General features: G+C 33.6%; 1 pseudogene; it reads right to left on the reverse strand.

Annotated features, from left to right (window-relative positions):
- Positions 1-5,282: 5,282 nt before the first annotated feature.
- Positions 5,283-8,921, reverse strand: LOC100729907 (transcription factor BTF3 homolog 4-like; annotated as a pseudogene).
- Between the last annotated feature and the right edge of the window lie 11,890 nt (positions 8,922-20,811).

Raw genomic sequence — 20,811 nt, forward strand, 5'->3', positions numbered from 1 at the left:
TTGCTGACAGGGGAGATGTAAAGATAATCATTCTTATAAGTAATGCATAGAATGAATTGCCATGGACTAGTGCAGCTCTTGGAAGTTCCTGGGGGAGAAGGATCACTAGAGGATGGGAAAATAAAAAGAGATGAAAGCTAAGGTCAAGGGGAGCCCCCTCTCCTGATGGGGGAAAATGCTCTGCTCCACCACCTTAGCACCTTTATCTATACACTCAGGAGGATGGTGTCAATTTCAACCCTTCTGCCTAGCACCTTGTTTGCCTGGCTGGCCTGGGCACTTTGCCTTTTGCAACTGGAAAAGTTTATTTATATGGCTTCCTTTGGGCACTCCACATTCTTAGAGCTAGTCTTCCTTTAGCCTCACATGTGTGACTGATCTAAAGCTTCAGTTGCGCCCTACAATGAATATTTAATGATGATTATACAAATATTTTCTTCATTCTGAAAGTTGATGTTTAAAATTTTAAAATAGGTTTACACACATCAATTGATTTGCTTTTCAATAGGACAGATATTAATAAATTTCCCTCTGAGTGGAGCCACAGCCTCTATACATCCTTGTTTTGAATCTAAGAAATTCCCCTACTTTAGAATGTAGGCTTTCTGGAATGTTATACAGATACTGTTTTCTGTTGCAGCCCTCAAATTCTGACTCAGGAATAGTTTACTATTCATTTATTATTCTTCGTCAGATTTATGATGTTACTTACCAGAAAATTGTACTTTACGAGAAGTGAAGAAAAAACATCTTTTATTGTAAAACAGATAAAAATACATGACTGGAATAAATGTATGTGACTATGCATAGTTCTTTTATGATAAATGTTAATTTTCTTAAGGTAGTGTTGGTCATGGCATAGTTCATATATCAAGAGAGAACTGACATATACTGCAGTCAAAAATAAAAGATTGATTTTCTATTTAATTTCAGATCTGAAACTCTGTTCTTAAGAAGTTAAAGTCAAATAGATTCTGGCTTCCTAAAAGTTATAATGAAACATGGGCTGTTCTCTAATGTGAAGAAAAATGCACTGTTATGTGCACTGAGTTCATCTGTTTATGTGTGAATATTCAAAAAAATTAGTTTACCAAATATTAGGAATACTTATTTTCTATGAGAAAATTATTCCTTCATGATACATGCTCATTTCTCAAACTCTACACTGTTTCCCACAATTTGCACTCGCTTTCCAGGTTTAGTAAATAATTCCAATTCCACTGTGAAGTTAACTAGAGAGCTAGAAAAATTGTTTTCTTAATATTAGTTTAATGTTTTCTTTTAAGATATTTATAAATTGTACATATCACACCACTTTTATCTCTAGAAATCTTTCATGTACAACCATCTGAGGATGTTGAGTTACCTAGAATACATACCGTATCTACTTGGAAGAGTCTTAGCCATTTAGGTTAATCAGATTCTGTATTAATAACTTTGATAAACGCTTAGATTTGATAAAGACAAAGAAATTGTTCTAGCATGTTTTCATAAGTAGTAGGAAGTCTGGAAATATAGGATTACATAATTAGAAAATTGCAATAAACAGCACTTTGTAAGAACCTTCTTCAGAATTGAAATTTTAATTTCAAAGCACATCTTAATTATGCGGTTAAAATGACAAATTTAGTCTTGCAGAACTGAGACATTTCATGCTTTTCCATTTGCATTTTTATTTGCTCTCTTTGGATGTATAGAAAGTAAAAATATGGCTTTAATTCACATTTGCTGATGTAACAAATTAGCACAAATGTGGTGGTTTAAATCATAAGAATTTATTCTTTTATAGTTCCAAAGATCAGTTGCCTTCTATAGAGTTCCCAGAGTAGAATTAGAATTTCATAATGTGCAACTCCTTGCCAGTTACAGATTCTAGAGGTTACTAACTCTCTTTACTTGCAGGTCTATAATTTATGTTCTCGGTTTTCACATTACGTTTATTTTTCTGACTTTCAGCATATTCCTTTTAAAGACCTTCATGATTACAGCAATCTCATCTAGATAATATACTCATGTCCATAACTTTAATTTGCGTCTGTCTATAAAGGCACTTTTGCATACAGTGTAACATAGGTTGCAAGAACTGAGGCTTTTTAAAACAGTTTTTCAGCTTACTTAACATTAAAAGTTAACTTCATCCACAAAATTTAGAATTCTCTACTACATAAAGACTAGCTAAGAAGTTCCTAACAAGGACACATTCTTCAAGAGATGATACTCTGGAATTTAACAGGGCCTAGTAACTTAAGTAAGTTGAAAGAGAAAAGAGAATATGATTTTATGACTTAGTCACCAAGAGCGGAAAAACTTATTTGTTAGAATACTAGCATAAGTTATAATGATTAGAAATCTATAATGGCCCAAGACTAGTAGTTTTCTCATCTGGAAAGTTGTGTAAAACTCCAACTTTTATGTATCTTAGAGACTTGCTGATGAAGGAAAGTGCACCTGTTGGCAAGACAGGGCCAAGGAGCTCAGCAGATCTGTCAAACACATTTCTGTTGTAATATGATTTTTTTTTCTGGAGCATACTGAAGATCTCTGACTTACACAGAATGGAAGAGAAAAGAAAGAAAAAATCAGAAAGAATGTTTTTGTGACTCAGGAGAAGAGTTATTGAAGGGAGAGGAGGACAATGGGAAGAAAAGAAGCAAGATATGTCATACAGGTACAAGGTCGAATTGTACATTATGTGTTTCTAAAATGAATTGAACATTATGTATATCTAAAATGTGCCAATAAAACAAATTAACTAAAAAATAAAGCTCTGGATACCTTCCTAAGTCATAGCTGTGCAACTAAATTCACAAAATGTGTGATTTCTACCTTAAGTGGTTATTGAACATTGCTAGCTTAAAGGATATAACACAGTGATTAAAGAATATGTGAAATTGATCAATGGTTTGTCTTACAATTTAGTTAAAATACTTTCTTAGGAAGTTTATTGAATAATGAAAATCATATGTACTTTTTCTTTGCTAATTTTTTAAATACACAGTTGTAAAGATATAAGCAGTTATTAAATTATACAATTAGCTAGCATAACCTGATGATAAATCACATACATTTAAGACATTTATATACTTTAAAAATAACAAAAAGATATTCAAACTCAGGATTCAGTTGAGAAATTATTTCTTTTATTCTCTTATCCCTTTCCTGGCTCTCCTCTCCTCTCCCGTGCCCTCCCCTCCAGCCTTCCCTTTCTCTCCTTTTTTTATTTTTTCTCTCCTCTCCTCTAAACTGCTTTCCTCTCCTCTGCCCTCCTGTCCTGTTGTCTCCCCTCCCTTCCCCTCTCCCCCTCTGTCTCCTCTGCTCTCTCCTCGCTTCTCTTTTCCCCTCTTCTCTCCACTAGTCCTGTCAGCTCCTCTCTACGTCTCCCGTCCCCATACCTCACCCCTTCCATCCTCTCCTCTCCTCCCTCTCCTCTCATTTCTTCTCTCTCCATTCCTCCTTTATTTCTTTAATTTTTTTCTTTCTCTCTTGCTCCTTCTTTTACTTTTTTGTGGTTTTGTTCATCAAACCCAGGGTCTTATGCATATTCTTGTAGCCTGTAGTCTACTACTGCCTACAAGATCTAATAAAAATCATACTTAATATTTATTTTTTCTTAAATTTCAGTAACAGATATGTTACCATGAATCCTTCTCCCAATATGTCCTTTTCCTTCAAATATACTTATCCTATGATTATTGCCACTCTTTAATGTAGTCCAGGAAGTTCTCTTCCATGAATGTTTTCAATTGTGTGGTCACAGGTTCTGTGCAATCCTGAATCCGTTCAAAATATTTATCAAAATGTTATTGATTATTTTGACTTTAAGAAGTCAGAAATTCTGTGACAAATAATGTGGATAAGGACACAATGCAGTGCTGTAGTTGACAGAAATCTCAGTATCAGATATGATTTGTGACAACAGATGATCGTGATGGAGGAAGAAACCATCAATTTCAAGTCATTTTCTACACAAATGACTGTTAGTTTAATAAACCCTTATATCTATAGTTCCTTTTGGAGTTTCTGAGTCCAAACTGAGTTTACACAATTCCACAAGGTGAAAACACACATTCAGCATCACTTTCATGTTGTATTCTTTATTGATCACAGAAGGAGAGCTGTTTTAATGGAGACTTTTGAATTTTGATCTCAGAATTATATCTCTAAACCTAAATTTCATTCACTGTGATGATATTGCTTAAAAATCTGAAATCCAACAACTCCAAGTAAATACATTGTTCATGATTCAAGTTATACCACACAATTTAAAATGTACTTTTGAACCATAGTTCAGAACGGAATGACTGCATCAAACAAACTGAAACTCATCACACACTGTTATTACATTTCACCTTGATGACACTCATTAGTAGCCTTCACTGTATCTTTTGATCTTGCCTCATATATTCTTAGAGCAAGAAAACTTAATTATTTATAACTAACACTATATTACCCATAGAAATCTTACCAAGTTTCAGACAAATCTATTTCTAAAGTTCTAATAGGAATTCTAATTGAAAATCGATTATACTTCAGTAGAAATAGCTAATGTACAAATTGGTTGAAGTGACAGAATGTGTTACAATTTGGCAATGGATATATGTTTTGAACATATAATGAGTTGCTATAATGTAACACACAAAGCTTTTCTGTGAATTTTAATATGCCTTTCACACCATGCCACAGAGGTCCCAGTGAGGCTGCTGTGGCCAGCAAACTGGTGTTCTTTCTCTAGTGAGATCTCTCTTTCTTCTTTCATGGGCTTCTTCTGAACTTCTTCACTGGATTCACATCCATTACTCAACAATTAAGAAACATTAACTAATATTTCTAATAATAGCAACAGTTTCATCAGGGAATCAGAAAGTTCATTTATTTTATTTTTTTAAAATTTGTTTTATTTCTACTGGGGAAAGAAGAGGATAAATAATTCTGTTTTTCAAATTGTTCTCCATTGTGTGTACACACTCACATGCATGCATACACTCAAATTACCTCCCAAAACAAAAACAAAAACAAAAATAAAAACCCAAGAATCAAAACCCCTTCAACCTCAAACTGTGCCAATACTTCGTATTTTGACCAAAAGAATAGATCCCGTTAGGAAGTGCAAAATGCAAAATCAAATGACTGACAAATGCTGAACACACAGCATTATTAATATACAAAATATCATATTATTGAACTAGTAACAGATGATGTTCTCTGTGTTGGTAAAACTTTGGAACCTTCTAGCTGATTTGTTAAATCTAGTCCATGCCAGCTTCCAAAAACCAGAGAAGATTTTAGTTAGCTTCATTTTTTGATGCTTCATTAACTTTTCTACAAGATCTAGAACATCATCTTCTTCATCGATGTCTCCTGCTTTGGGTGCTTTACTATCCAATACTTGCCATGAGAACTGCTCAGCTAATTTTCTGAGGTTTGTTAAACTGTCAGCACGAGGCTGTTTAATATTCCAGGAAGCATTTCTGTGATTGGTTTGGCTTCTGCATGACCGGTGATTTCAAAGTTGTTGGCAGAGAGGAAAGCTTGGACTTTAGAATTGTTGAACTGAATTACTTTTCCATCATCTTTAATCACCTACACCTCTTCAATACCACCTGTGAGAACTCTGAAGCTTTTTGCATCAGCTTCAGCTGTTCTGTGTACCACCTTCTTTCTCTGAGCTGTACCTTTGCCCTCTCCAGACCTGAGCCTGAAATTTGGCTAACTTTTCTTGATCCGCGCTGTTGGTAGCTCTGAATCAGGGAGGGTCTTCCAATACAGGAGCGGCAAGAGCCAGACGACTGTCTCCAAGTCATATATTTTAAATAAGTATTTTGAAACTATAATTTACTTGCAATTTTCTAGGAGCCACAAATAATACAATTTTTACTTCCGTTTACAAATAGGTGGAGTAGTGGCATAAATTAGTTAATAGATAATTGTCTTAAATACTTAGGATTTTATTTCATATGCTAGATCAATCAAAATTTGTTTTTGTTCTAGGCAGGTGTTGAAATATGCTCAAACTATTATAAATATAATTTATGTAAGATATATATTCACTCCTTAAATTTACCTCTGATTTCAAATGTCATCAGAAATCTACCAAATTATGATATTCTAATGAGATTAAGAAAATAGTAGTTCTTAAAAATTCAAACATAACATTCCACACACAAAAAAACTATCATTGCCCCATCTCGCTTCTCTCCATAACATTTAATTACCAAGCTTAGCGTTTCTGTCCTACCTGTCTAGCCACACATAGTGCCTATATGCTTTCTGGTACTGACTGAAATACTAATAGTTATTTGCTTCTTGCATTTTTTCCGGTTGTTATAAAGCTGGCAATCTATAAACTTTCCATTTGTCAGGAACTTCAGTACATCTATGTTATTTTCTAAGTAATTCTGTTTCTCATCCAATTTCCACTCAACTTATCATTTCTGCTCATGCTACTTATAGTTAATGACCCCCTTATACATCCAGAATTTATTTCTGTCCCTGTTATTCATCATTTAGCAGTGAAAATTCCCATAAAACATGCAAGGGCTAAGTCCTAAATGACAAGTAGAATGTGATTTCATAGGGCTCTTCAAATTTAGGGGGGCAGTATGAAAATTTCCTGGATGAACACTGCCCAGAAAAGTATCTTTGTTGAGCAAAGTAGTTCTTCTGTAGGTTTTTTTTTTTTACTTCGTTATCCTCTAGCTGCAGTAACAAGATTTAAATGTATAAATTTTCTTTCATGAGAATTTCACTATCGTGGGATCTTACAGTTCAACAGTTTATGATTATTTATTACAAATACAAGTAGTAGCTTCAATGTACATTATTATTGCCATGCTATTAAAATTTTCAAACAATATCCTTGTTAATTTATTTTTATTGTCTCCTATTTTTGTTACTGTTCTCTCTATTTCTAGTAAATATTTAGAAGTGAATTTTATATAATATAGAAATAGAAAATAAAATGACTATAAAAATATTAAAGTCAATCCATGGTGGCTAATATTATGGGCTCTGGTTATGAATACTAAAAATCAATTTAGCTGAATGAAAAATGTATTGCCTCTGTGTGCTTTCTTCCAATTAAAGTAGTTCAGTACATCTTCAAAAAGAAACAGCTAAAAGATATGTTTGAAGAAAAAAAATAAGTGCTCCAAATAGCTTTTGTGTCAATAAATTTAATTTTCTTTAGCTAAAAGGGTATTTTTATCTCATATATCTTTAAAGGCCAATCAAAAAGAATATTTCAATTTATTTTGGCAATATTTCATTGTAATTAGTTTTGAAGCTGAGGACCTTGAATTCTAATTACTTTCTGACTAGAAAGTAGGATACTGTTGCTTTTTAAAAGTCTTACAGTGAAAATTTACTTAGATTCATCAAAGAATCTTAGCTCCAAACACTGTTTTCTACAGAATGACTCCTTAGAGGCTTTGGAATTATTTTATTGTGTGTAATGCTATGAAATAAAATTTCCTATCTGTGGAGAGTTATCTTAAATTATTGAAAAATAAAAATCACATACATTTTATCTAGAGAATAGTGTATAGATTTACAAGTTAAATACTTTTCTCAGGCTTGGATTTTGGGTCCATGTCACTTAATTTGTTTTGTGCTTTCCTCAGTATACTTGTATTTGTAATTATAGATGAGTAATATAAATGAATTCTGGAAAGTGAACACATTTTGTATCTGAATTTTTCTAATAAACACAGACCTATAGATTAAAGTCCATGCATATTATACAGTAATCACACTTAATCTGTATCCCATATTAGCTTATCTCTTGAGATTTCTCACTGCAAATACAATCTGGAGGAATAGCATAGGTAAGGAGGACTCTGAATCTTGTGTTTTGGCATATTCAGACAAAAAGGAAAACAGAAAACTCAAAGAATATTCACATATAGGCATTCTTACAAAAAGAACTTTACATGTTGGTGCCTATTTTGTTTATTTCAATACAGCATACTTTGGAAAAAATTATAGTGAATAGGTGATACATGATTTTATCTTTTTAAAGCAAATTATCTGAGAAAATTTGGCTGCTTGATCCAAACTTAAATTGAAAAATTCTAAAACATGAAATTCTAATTCTTTAAGGTATGTTGCTGTTAAATTATGAAGTGTGGTTTCATATTATTCCAAGGTTTGCAGATCCCTGCAAAAGATATTAGTATGAAAAATGAAACTATTCTAAAATTACTTGTCTTTTTATTTCTCAAAAATAAGATTATCCTTTGGATAAACTTAAAGAGAAATAGGTTACCAGCTACCATTATAGCTATTTATCTAAATAAAAGGGTTACTGGATGAAATCAGATGACTTCATAGCTACTATACTATAGTTATGAAAAACATTAGTTTTGCTTATTTGAATGAAATTTAAGGAGGTATTATGAGAAGGTATGCTTTGAAAATAAATATCACTCTGTAAATTATCTTGAATACCAAGGAAAATGTGGAAAGGTAAATTACATATATTTATTTTGAATTAGCTGAAGCTCAACTTACTTAAGTGGCCCAGTTTCCAAGGTAGGACAATAGTTTGCCAAGACATCTTTTAAAATAAATCTCAAAAATATGTAAATGACACTATTTCTTCCTTATTTGTTACAATAAAGAAGAATATGAAAATCATACAATGAACAATAAATTCCTGGTCTACCATTTATCATATAAAATGGCACATTAAAATCTAAGTATTTTTCAAATGCTTTGGCAATGTCATTTTATGTAGTTATTTTTGTGTTGATTTACTAAAAAGAGTTGGAATTTTAAAAGTTAATTGAAATACTACTTTATGTTTTCTTCCCATGTTTAGTTCTCTTTCCATAATGTAAAACTACCAGTTATCACTCCTGGGTTCTGTTCTCTGCCAGGCCCTACCTTGCGTTGATCCATCCATGAACTTTTACCTTGTTCATGATAGCCTCCTAATTTATTTAATTTCAAAAGTAAATTTTTAAAAATTGTGACTGGAAGGCAAAATAAAAGAAATAAAAACACTAGAAGATATGAAATAGTCTTATTTGAGAATGGAAAAAGAAAGAGAAATATAGGTCAGATGCAAAATTTTAATACAGTGTTGTACTCAGGGGCTGTACACAGAGAATAACTAGGATTAGGACATGGAGTTTATAATATTTTTATAATGGTCACCACAGGAAAATGCAGGAAATCTATCCGCAACACCAAAGACATAGATTATTTAATCAAGAGCCTAAACCCCATGGCAATGTCCCACATGAGTCCACACAAAAACCCAGAGCTCAGGACAATGCCTCCATGAGTCCAACTGGAGGCCCAGAGCCAACAAGAAGGACTCATGCCAGTCTCTTTTACGGATCCATGCCAGGAAGACCCAAGGGTCAGTGGTGGAAGCCAGAAAGTCTATGCCAGCAGAATGAAGGAGCTGTGCTAGTGGGATGAGGGTTCTACACTGGAGCCAAGTAGTCACACTCACAACAAAGACCAGGGCTATCCTGAAAGGCACCACAGCTGTCCTCAGTGACACGGAGGCCCCAAACTCCTCCTCCGACAAGCACAGTCAGGTATGTGCCAAGAAGAAGCGTGACAATTTTATCCTGGAGACCAAGCAGCACATGTCTTCCCCTCTGGAGCCAGGAAGCAATGCTCGATAGAGGTCCAAAGCTTCTCTAGGAGAACCAACAGCTCAGACAGCAACTCATAGAAGAACCCACAATGCCTCCTTAATGCCTCAAACCTTCACCCTTCCCTTCTTCACCTATTTATCCTGGCAACCCTCCTCAGGTGGAGCATCTTCTCTCAATGCCATGCTAATGTAATCCAGCTGACATTAAGTTGACCACCAGTTCTCAAACCATAACTAACGGTAAGTTTTAGGGTTATATGATCTGTTTATTTTATGAATAAATAAATAACTTTGAGCTTTTAATTAACTGGACCAATGGATAACATAGACACAGCATGTGAATACTGTAGCAGATGAGATTTACAATGATTTACAAAATAATTCAAGAATGTTAATAGACAAGTGTGTGAAAATGACTAACAATAGTTCATATGAATGTGAGGAATGTAGAAATCTTTCAAACGAAAGAGTAGCCTGTATCTCTCAGATATACTTTTTTAAATTCTATTCTTTTACCTTAACTATATATTTTAAAATAAGGAAATAATTTGAATTTCCTTAAAAATGTGCTAGATGAGTCTTTCATCATCTCCAAAGTATCTGATCTACATTTATTCTTGTAGCTATAGGAATAAATGTTTGAAAATATAAGCTGAGGTAGGTGTAATTGTTGTACACTAACAAAAAGAGCTTCATCATCCTGTACTATGTTTGGCAATGCCTAAGTTATATGACCAAATTACCTGTTAATTCCCTTCACAAACGCAACTATTTTCTACAACACCCTGAGCCACAAACCACATTGTTATAAAATAGCTCTAGCGCCATCATACAATTCTGTATGTGCCATCTTCCTGGGTGACCTGATTGATATGTTAACCAGTGCTCCCCTCTGCAAAGGGAAACAAAGGTCTTCCTCATTCCTTAGCTGACCAAAGATTTCCTCATTCCTGATCCACACCCATAAACCACACTTCGTAATTGTTCTTTTGACAAAAGTCTGTAAAAAGTTTTAAGCTAGACACACAGTTTTGCAAACTCTAACTGTACTGTGTCGTTAGTGCCCGGGTAAATAAAAAACGCTCCTTTTTCTTTAAAAAACATGTCCTGCCCCACTTTTTGGACATGATTTTGGTGCTTGTTTTGGGGGTTCAACAGTAGTGGTGTTTTCCTGTAAGAGTATTCAGAAGGCTCATGAGAGTTCATTCTGAAAAGCTAAGAAACTTAAGACCCTGTTGCAAAGTTAATAAAACAAATAAATAAAATTAGATAACAAAGGTCTGGGGATAGTGCTTATTCCCCTAAGGCATTCATTATTTTAGACAATAATTTCAATATACACTACCACAAAAGAAGAAGAAAAGTCATTACCTATTTGCTGAAAAATAATGTTTACCTTTCAAAGTAAATGCAAATAATGAAGACAAAATGAAGTGATGTTAACTTTTCACTCTTTTGCTTAACATTGTCTAAAGAAAAGGGAAAACATTAAAAATTTATCAGTATCTACAGGCTAGCTTGAAACATTTCCCTATGGCTTGCAGGTGTATAATCATTTATAATTGTTGATTTAAAATTTCTGTATCATTGAGTAACAGAACAACCTTTTGAATTGCCTTTCTCTATTGTCTGTTCTACCGTTTCCTCTTGCTTATTGAGGGAACACATTTCAAACTAGTCAAAAACTACAAAATTCTTGAACAACATATGACTTCTATCTCATTATTTCCAAACATTTAGGGAAAGAACGAATATGAAAATAGCATAGATCATTTTGATATAAAAACAAAAGAATTGCATTAACATTTCCTATATAGTTAATAAAATTTTATTCATACTATGTTTCTCTAATCCCCAGTGCCAAAAATAACGATTAATATTCCTGTATTACTCTTGCTTTTGTTCTGCTTTACCTAATAGTCTAACTATTATGCCTGTTGGGGCACAATTATTAGGTAGAAATGCACTCATGAGATGGTCACTTTATAGGTATTTCTAGAGGACTCCACTAGAGGACTCTCTAGAGGTCTCTGATAATTCTAGAGGACAAGTTGCTGTTCTGCTGTCTCTGGTAAACTCAGCTGACCCTGAAAATATCAGAGCAATTGCCTATACTGTAAGGCACCTGGGGCTGACCTGTGTTCTCTTCCTCCTGAACGTTCCTATATTATGATAATGTCCTTAATTACTCTTATTCAGTCAAGGCTGTCTCCTATAACAATTCCTATATTATTAAGAGGTCCTTAAGTATATTCATTAGATAAGAACCTTCTCCCCCGGTTCCTGGAATTTTCCATTGTTTCAAGACTAGCCTGTTTGTCAACATGTGATTGAGTGTATGTAAGCAATCATGTAAGGTTTGGCCCACTTGCTTTGTACCTCCTACTTCTACATACAGACTGAACTATTTCCTGATTCAGGACAGTTGCTTGGCTGGAATTATCCCTGCAAAGGTCCACTGGTATGAACTCTGAACAGTCCACTGGTGTAAAGATTAAATGCTGCCTACTTATATCCTGGGGGCAAAGAGTCTTCCTTTTGGTTTGGTATGATTTGGGTTGGCTTGGGAAATTTTCCATAATATACCCAAGATTATGATGATTCACTTTTCTTTAAGGGCATTTTCATTTAATAAATGAAGAAATACATGAAAAAAAAAGAAAAATATGATACTTAATGGAATAGAGATATCAGCAAATGATTTTGGAGAGGAAAATAATATTTCAGATAATCATATCACATGGCCATTTTCTTTACTCTGCCTGTGACTTACATAGCGTTGTCTGTTCCATTCTATCTTCTTTTGTTTTAATTTAATCTTCCACGTGCTTTTAGAGTTACATGTAGCAATCGAGAACTGAAATAATAGCATTTCTATGGTATGCCTTACATAATTTTTTTAAAAATTGCAGTTGATTTTCAAAACGATTTTAAAATTAATGTGATTATTAGGAATTCTTTAATATATTGCAATAAGTTGATTAGATATATAATTTTTAAGAAGGAATCTTATCCCATCCATTATACTATTTATAAAGATTTACATGTATTACTGATCTAAATGCAAAACATAGTATCACAAAGTTTTTAGCTAAATTCATATCAGAAAATCATCTTCATTTGAGTTGGACAAATACAATTTAATATAACCTAAAACATGTCTCATAAAATTAGTCTGACTTCAGAAAAAATGGTTTGTACTAATGAATGCACTGCTGTTACAAACGTAAAAAGAAAAAAAATTGGAAATTAAAAATATTACACAGAAATTTTATCCCAAACGTAAAAATATACATACATATCAAAGATAAGAGCAACCATTTTATTTTTTTATTAAAAAATAAAGGAGATTAAGATAAAAGAGGACATAACAACATAGGTCAGAACAGAACAATTTAAGCAATGTAGTGTTTCACCACAAGATAAGCCCACATAACAGTAGATACCATAGTGTCTCTTTCCTTGAAATATTTGAGTATAACTTCATATACTATAGCATCAAACATAACAAGGCAGTGTAAAACCATTTAAGAGGATGAAAATATTACAGGATATTTAGAACCAACTAACAGAAAACAAACAATGGTTTCTATATTGTCTTCTTATCTATAAAAAATTTAGTTCATACTATCACATATAATAAAATCCAATAAGATACAACATGATAAAACTGATGGAGGCAGAAGAACAAAAGCTTGGTGGGATTTCAAAACAAGCTGATATTAAATCAGCACTAGCTATTATAATGTCTTGTTTTCTTCAAAATAGCTGTTCATACCATCACAGACAATAAAATCAAACACCCAAGAATAAAACCATTCCAATTAATGAATGAAAACATAAGGCTTCAAAACAATATAATGTGGAATCATGATTACCACATAATTTTTTATACTCTTACCATTTCTTATACTATGGAAACTATTTGTTATTTATATATATGGGTTTGATTTATTTCACTTATGAGTATGGTCTCAAGCTGTGCCCATTTATTTATAAATATCTCAATGTGATCAGTCTTTATAGCTGAGTAGTACTCCATTATATACCACAACTTTTTATCCATTTCTCAGTTGATGGACACTTAGGTTGTTTCTAAGATCTGGCTATTACAAATAGTGCTGCTATAAACATGGTTGCACATATATCACTGCGGTATGAAATATTCAGTTCTTCTGGGAATATGACTAGAAGTAGAATAGCTGAAACAAATGGGACCATCAATCCCAGCTTTCTGAGAAATATCCAAACTGACCTCCACAATGGTTGCACAGGTCTACACTTCTACCAACACTGAAGGAGAGTTCCATTTTCCCCACAGCCTCTCCAACATTTGTTGTTGGTAGTTTTCTTGATCCTAGACATTCTTTCAGGAGTGAGATGGAATCTCAGTGTGGTTTTAATTTACATTCCTCTAATGAGTAATGAAGATAAACATTTTTTCAAGTATTTATTTGCCATTTGTATTTCTTCATCTGAGAATTGTGTATGCATCTCAGATGCCCATTTTTGGATTGGATCCTTGAATTTTGGGGGTCTGATTTTTTTTAATTCCTTATATGTTTTAGACAGAAAGTCCTTTGTCTGAGGGATAGTTCACTAAGGTTGTTTCACAGTTTTTTTTAAATTTTCTTTTCATTATGTTAGAGATTACTTTTGATGTGCAGAAACTTTTTAATAAGACGTGAACCCAGTTGTTGATTCTGGGAAGTATTTCCCGTGCAGTTTGATTCCTGTTCATGAATTCTCTACCTACTCTTATGTCTTCAAGGTTTTTACCCACTTTCTCTTTGAATAGATTTAGTTTTTCTGTTTTAATATTCAGATCTTTGATCCATTTAGATTTTAATTTAGTGCATGGTGACAGGTATAGGTAGTCTTAGTTTTCGGCATATGGAGAGCAAGTTTTTCCAACACCATTTATTAAAGAGACTGTTGTTCTTCCAGTGAATGTTTGGTCCCTGTATCAAAGATAAGGTGCTTGAGTGTGTTTGTAGTTGTGGTTGTATCTTCTAATGTATTTCATTGATCTTTGGCTCTATTTTTATTCCAGTATCATGTTGATTTTACTACAGTTGCTTTGTAGTATAACTTCAAGTCAGGGATTGTGATGCCTCCTGCCTTGCCTTTGGTGCTTAGAATTGTCTTTGCTATTCTAGGTCTCTTTTGGTTCCAGATGAACATTAGGAGTGATTTCTCGAGATCTATGAGGTATGTTGATGGTGTTTTTATTGGGATTGCATTGAATCTATATAACAGTTTTGGAGAGAATGGCCATTTTCATAACATTTATTCTTCCTATCCATGAGCAAGGGATGTCTTTCCATTTTCTGAGATCATCTTTGGTTTCTTTTTCAGGGTATTATAATTTTCCCTATATAGATCTTTCACTTATTTTCATGAGAATAATTCCGAAATATTTTACTTTTTTGGTTTCTAGTGTGAAGAGTGTGGTTTCTCTTATTTCTCGCTCTGTGAAATTGTTGTTAGTGTATAGAAATGCTATTGATTTTTGACTGTTGATTTTGTATCCAGCTACATTGCTGAATTTATTTTTATATCTAGGAGTCTTTCAATGAAGTTTTGGGGGTCTTCTATGTAGAGTATCATGTCATCTGCAAATAATGATTATTTAACTTCTTCTGTTACTATCTTTATTTTATTTCTCTCTCTTGTCTAATTGCTCTGGGTAGTATTTCCAGTACTATATTAAATATAAGTGTTAATAAGGGTCATCCTTCTCTTGTGCCTGATTTCAAGGTAAAGGCTTTTAGTTTTTGGCCATTTAGTATGATACTGGCTGTTGGTTTGTCATAGTTTGGCTTTATCATATTGAGGTAAAGGCCATCTATTCCAATTTTCTGTAAGGTTCTTATCATGAATGAATGTTGGACCTTATCAAAAGCTTTTTCAGCATCTACAGAAATGGTCATGTGATTCTTAATTTTGGCTTTATTGATATGGTGGATTATATTTATTGATTTATATATGTTGAACCATCCCTGCATGCCTGGGATGAATCTCACTTGGTCGTGGTGTATAATCTTGATGATTTGATGAATCCTATTTGCCAATATTTTATTGAGGATTTTTGCATCTCTGTTCATTAGGGAGATTGGCCTGTAGTTATCTTCTTTAATTGGGTCTTTCTCAGGTTTTGGTACTAGAGTAACATTTGCTTCCAGGAATGACTTAGGAACGATTGCTTCCCTTTGAGTTTCATTGAAGAGTTCGAGAAGTGTTGGCATTAAGTCTTCTTTGTATTTCTTTTAGAATTCTGCAGTGAATCTGTGTGCACCTGGGCTCTTCTTTGTAGGTAAGGACTTAATTACATTGTCAATTTCATTAATAGAAATAGGGCCATTCACATTTTTACATCTTCTTGACCTAGCTTTGGTACTTCATATGTTTCTAGGAATCTGTCAATCTCTTCTGTATTATCAAACTGATGAGAGTAGAGATTTTTCAAAATAGGTGTTGATCTTCTGTATTTCTACAGAGTCTGTAGTGATTTCACCGTTTTCATTTCTTATGGCATGAATTTGAGCTTTTTCTTCCCTTTTTTAATAAAGTTGGCTAGGGACTTATCAATTTTATTTATTCTTTCAAAGAACCACCTGTTTGATTCATTGATTCTTTGGATTGTTTTCTTAGTCTCTATTGCATTAATTTCTGCTCTGATTTTTATAATTTCCTCACTTCTTTTGGTTTTGGCTTGACTTGCTTTTCTTTTTCTAGATGTTTGAGATGTAGCATCAGATTATTTATTTGTAATCATTCTTTTTTTCTGATGTGGAAAAAGTGCAATAAATTTTTCTTTGAGAACTGCTTTCATTGCGACCCAAGATTCCAGTAAGTTGTATTTGTATTTTCGTTTGCTTGTAGGTATTGTTTGATTTCTTCTTTAATTTCCCCTGTGACACACTGATTACTCAAGAGTGTGTTATTCAGTTTCCTTGTGTTTATGGGAATTTTGCAGTATCTCTTATCATTAATTTCTAATTTCATGGCGCTATGATCCAAATAACATGCATGGGATAATTTCAACTCTTTTGCGTTCATTTAAATATGTTCTGTGAGCTAATTCACATCCCGAAACATACATATGTAATTGTTTCCAACTATAAATACACTATCAAGAGATACACACTTCTACTGATTCATTAAAATATAAAATTCTAAAAACAGTTTCCATAGAGTACTTTTGTCAATAAACATAATTTTATTATTTATTGAAACCCACGTCTAATCCACAGATATATCATAAATGAATTTAATATATTTTAAAGGATATTCTTTACACTTGAATTTAATTTCAGCGAAAAAGTTATTAAAGTAGCACATATATTCAAACAAACCTGGTATAAAGATACATTCAATCTATGCCTGTATGATTAAGTCTGTCTTTTCAAGAAATGGTAATTTTACTCCATGGATAGCACACCAATATTAGTTTGATTATGTACAATGAAAGAAGTTTCAGGATGACCTGTATATAGAGAATTTAATGTAATTTTTAGCCCAGTTTCATTCTGGCTGCCCAATTAGTTGACAATTACTTATCTAACTCATAAGTAATACTATCATTTAAATTGTGTATACCAGGGAATCTTATACTTCAGGTCAAAGATAAATAAAATATGAATAAATACCAGATACAATGAACTTAATATTTTTGAGTGTTAATAAGTGAACAGTGATAATTAAATGTGCCTTTAATCAATATAGACATGCCCATATAAGTGGTTTTTATTTTTACTTATATAATTTTCTAAACCATTTCTTCCCTTTGTTAGTATATCTTTTATTAAATACCATAATGTTTTTTAAAAAATGCATATTAAAGTTAGTTCTTATATCTATTACCTAACTGATCCATTTTCTTCTTATTTAAAAAATACTGTTACACAAATATGAGACATGAATTCATTTTCATAAACTATTCAGTCTCAGTCTATAAAAATCAGAGCAAAATGATCAGTGTTATAGAAACTCAATAAATTTACATTAAAATCCAGAGATATAACTTTCACAATTGAAAAACAGTTGTTTAAATAATATTTTTGATGGTCACAAAATATTATCTGGGAATATTAATATAATTTATCATAAATACCCAATGTGTAATATGTAAAGTTTTCTCATTTTATGAAATTCTTAGACATGTTTCATCTTTTTTTTTTTTTAAATGAGGGATCAAACTCAACATCTAATAATGCTAGCCAGGCAGGTGCTCGTGCTGATGAGCTGTACCCTTATACCCTCAACCTCAAACATGTTTAGTCTTTAAATAAATGCTTCTGAATAAAATATGAAAACTTAAATAATATTCAGGAAAAATGATTTTAGTGAATGTTTTTGCAAGTCATACCTCATACCAAATTGGTTGAAAACTATCTATCCAAATAATAGGTAATAATATCATTTAAACTGTTATTGTAGAGTATCTTATAATTCAGTTCAAAGATTAGTAAAATATATGCATATACCAAATGTCATGGTTTATGTCTGTGTCCCCCTGGCTTCATGAGTTTATATTGTGTATTTGTTATTGGTTTATTGTCTAGTGCTTGGATTGATGGTGTCAGTGCTCCACCCACGAAAGGGTGAAGCCAAGATGTAATGTAATGGCAGGAAAAGGTGTGTCTTGCTCTTTGCTTGTTGCTGCTTGCTGTTTTGCAGCCACCATGAACTGCGGCCCAGCCATGCCCGCCTGCCTTGGAGCCAACTAAGTGTGGACTAAAACCTCAAAAACTGTAAAAATAAACCTTTCCTTTCCCAACTTTAGGCTTCAGATATTTTGTCTTAGCAACAAGTAAAAAGTAACTAAGACAAAATTTGGTACCAGGAGTGGGGTCGTTTGCTATGACTATACCTGGCCATGTTTTTCAAGTGGCTTTAGAAATGGCTTGTGGGCAGAGTTTGAAAAGGTTTGGACATGTTACCTAGATGCATAGAGCTGGAGCAGCTTAGGCTGCTCTGTAGAGGAGATTCTGGTCAGAGCTCCAGAGACCAGAAGGCTCATAGAAAGCCTCATGGTAAAGACCAGGCTTGGGAGGTTTCTGCTGGGAAGAAAGACTGCATTGGTTGTTAGACTCCACATAATGTGTGTTATGGCTTGGCAGAAAGTTTGTCTGCATTTTGCTCCTGCCCAGAGACTTTGCCTGAGATTGAGACAAAGGGCAATGGACTGATTAATCAAAAAAAAATTAAAAAGCAATCAAACATTGAGGCTCTGACATGGCTATTGTTGGGGGCTTTCAGCTAGCTTTATGTTGCAAATGAAGAGCAAAGAGCCCAGCAGGATAATTTACAATGCTGTGAGTTTGGACAGAAGGAAAACTCCAGGAAGGCTGTGGATTATAAAGACAGAGTTGAGATTTTGATTGTTGGTAGAAAAGAGAGAGATAAAAAACATGGCCTTGGGCATCCCAAAAAATGGGCCCTTACCCTTTGCAGCCTCATGGCAAAGGTAAAAGAAGAAGGCTGCAGAGTACCATTCTCCAAATAATAACAGAGGCCATATGAGGTTCCAGAATGGCAACAGAGGCCACATGAGGTTCCAGAATGGCGGCAATGTAGAAAAGCTTTTTCTCACAATCAGGCAAACAGAGCCCTGTGAACCAGGAAACTGAGCCCCACAGCAAAGAGAGAGAAAATCCTGGCTACTGCTTCATCTGGCAGGAGACCTTGGCGGCATCCACAAGGTGCTGATTTTATGTGCAAGGAAAATGCACAAATTCTGAGGGTAAGACAGCTTCCACCTCAATTGCAAAGGGCCTGGGAGGCTAAGCAGTGTGCCCCTGGGAGGACAATATGTAAAGATGTAAAGATAAAACCAAAGGTGCAGTGGAGATCCCAAAAGTTTAAAAAGGCCAAAAATGTGGATGATCCAAGAAAAGCTCCAAAAAGTGAACAAAAAAGATTTTTAAAATAAAGCTGTGGGAGCTGAAATCCCTAAAGTCCCAAGGGGTTGTAATCACCCAAGCCTTTTAGAGCTTGCAACCAGTTTTCTTCAGATGCTGAGCATAAAACTCTAGGACTTAATGTTTGCCCTGCTAGATGTTGGACTTGCTTTGTTTCCAATGCTTTATATTCCCATTTGTAACTTTTACAATGGTAATGTTCATCTTGCTCCTTTACATTTCAGAAATATATATCCTTGATTTTATTGTACAGGGAGTTACAGTTAAGAGTTTGCCATAGATCTCGGAGGAGACTTGGGACTTAGACTTTTTAGCAGTGCTGAAACTTAGGACTTTGGCAACTCTTGGAGGTGGACTAAATGACTTTTATATAAAAGATTGTACATAAGTCCTGGGGGCCAGGGATGGAATGTCATGGTTTATGTCTGTGTCCCTCAGGCCTCATGAGTTTGCATTGTGCATTTGTTATTGGTTCATTGTCTAGTGTTTGGATTGATGATGTCAGTGCTCCACCCACATAGGGGTGGAGCCAGGATGTGATGTAATGGCAGGAAAAAGGTGTGTCTTGCTCTTTGCTGGTTCCTGCCTTCCTGTTTGCAGTCGCTATGAACTGTGGCCCAGCCATGCCTGCCTGCCTTGGAGCCAACTAAGTGTGGACTGAAACCTCCAAAAACTGTAAGAAACAAACCTTTCCTTTCCCAACTTTGGGCTTCAGGTATTTTGTCTCAGCAATGAGTAAAAAGTAACTAAGACACCAGATCTGAATGAAAACTCTTAAATTGGAAAAATATATAACTGATGTTATTTCTCTAATTTGCAAATAAGAGATACTATTTTATAGTTTTATGATAAATTACAAATATAAGTAAAATTCTTATATTATTTCTATATAATAGGAAAGCTAATTTCATTGGATGACTATAATTGACAAAGCATCATTCACTGATAAATGAAGGATTAAAAGTACAATTTATTTTTCTATAGTTAATTCATTTAGTGGATGACAGTTGCTCTATAATTCTATTGTAGTCTACTAAATTATTTTAATTTACAATTAAAATTAATTTGATTTTAGATTAGAAAGTAAACTATATTAATCCTGAATTTACCATATACATTATTCAGTCCCTCACTATCTTCAAGGTTTTATTTGAGTCTTTATTATTCACAGGAGTTAGAAAGAATCACAGAGAATATAAATAATGATTTAAATATAGAATATTAAATCAAAGATTTAATATATTCACACACATTTTTAAGAAAGAAATGCTTGTC

This window comes from Cavia porcellus, unplaced genomic scaffold (assembly GCF_034190915.1).
Source record: "Cavia porcellus strain 051 isolate PalLab524CR breed Dunkin Hartley unplaced genomic scaffold, mCavPor4.1 scaffold_5, whole genome shotgun sequence".
NCBI lineage: Eukaryota > Metazoa > Chordata > Mammalia > Rodentia > Caviidae > Cavia > Cavia porcellus.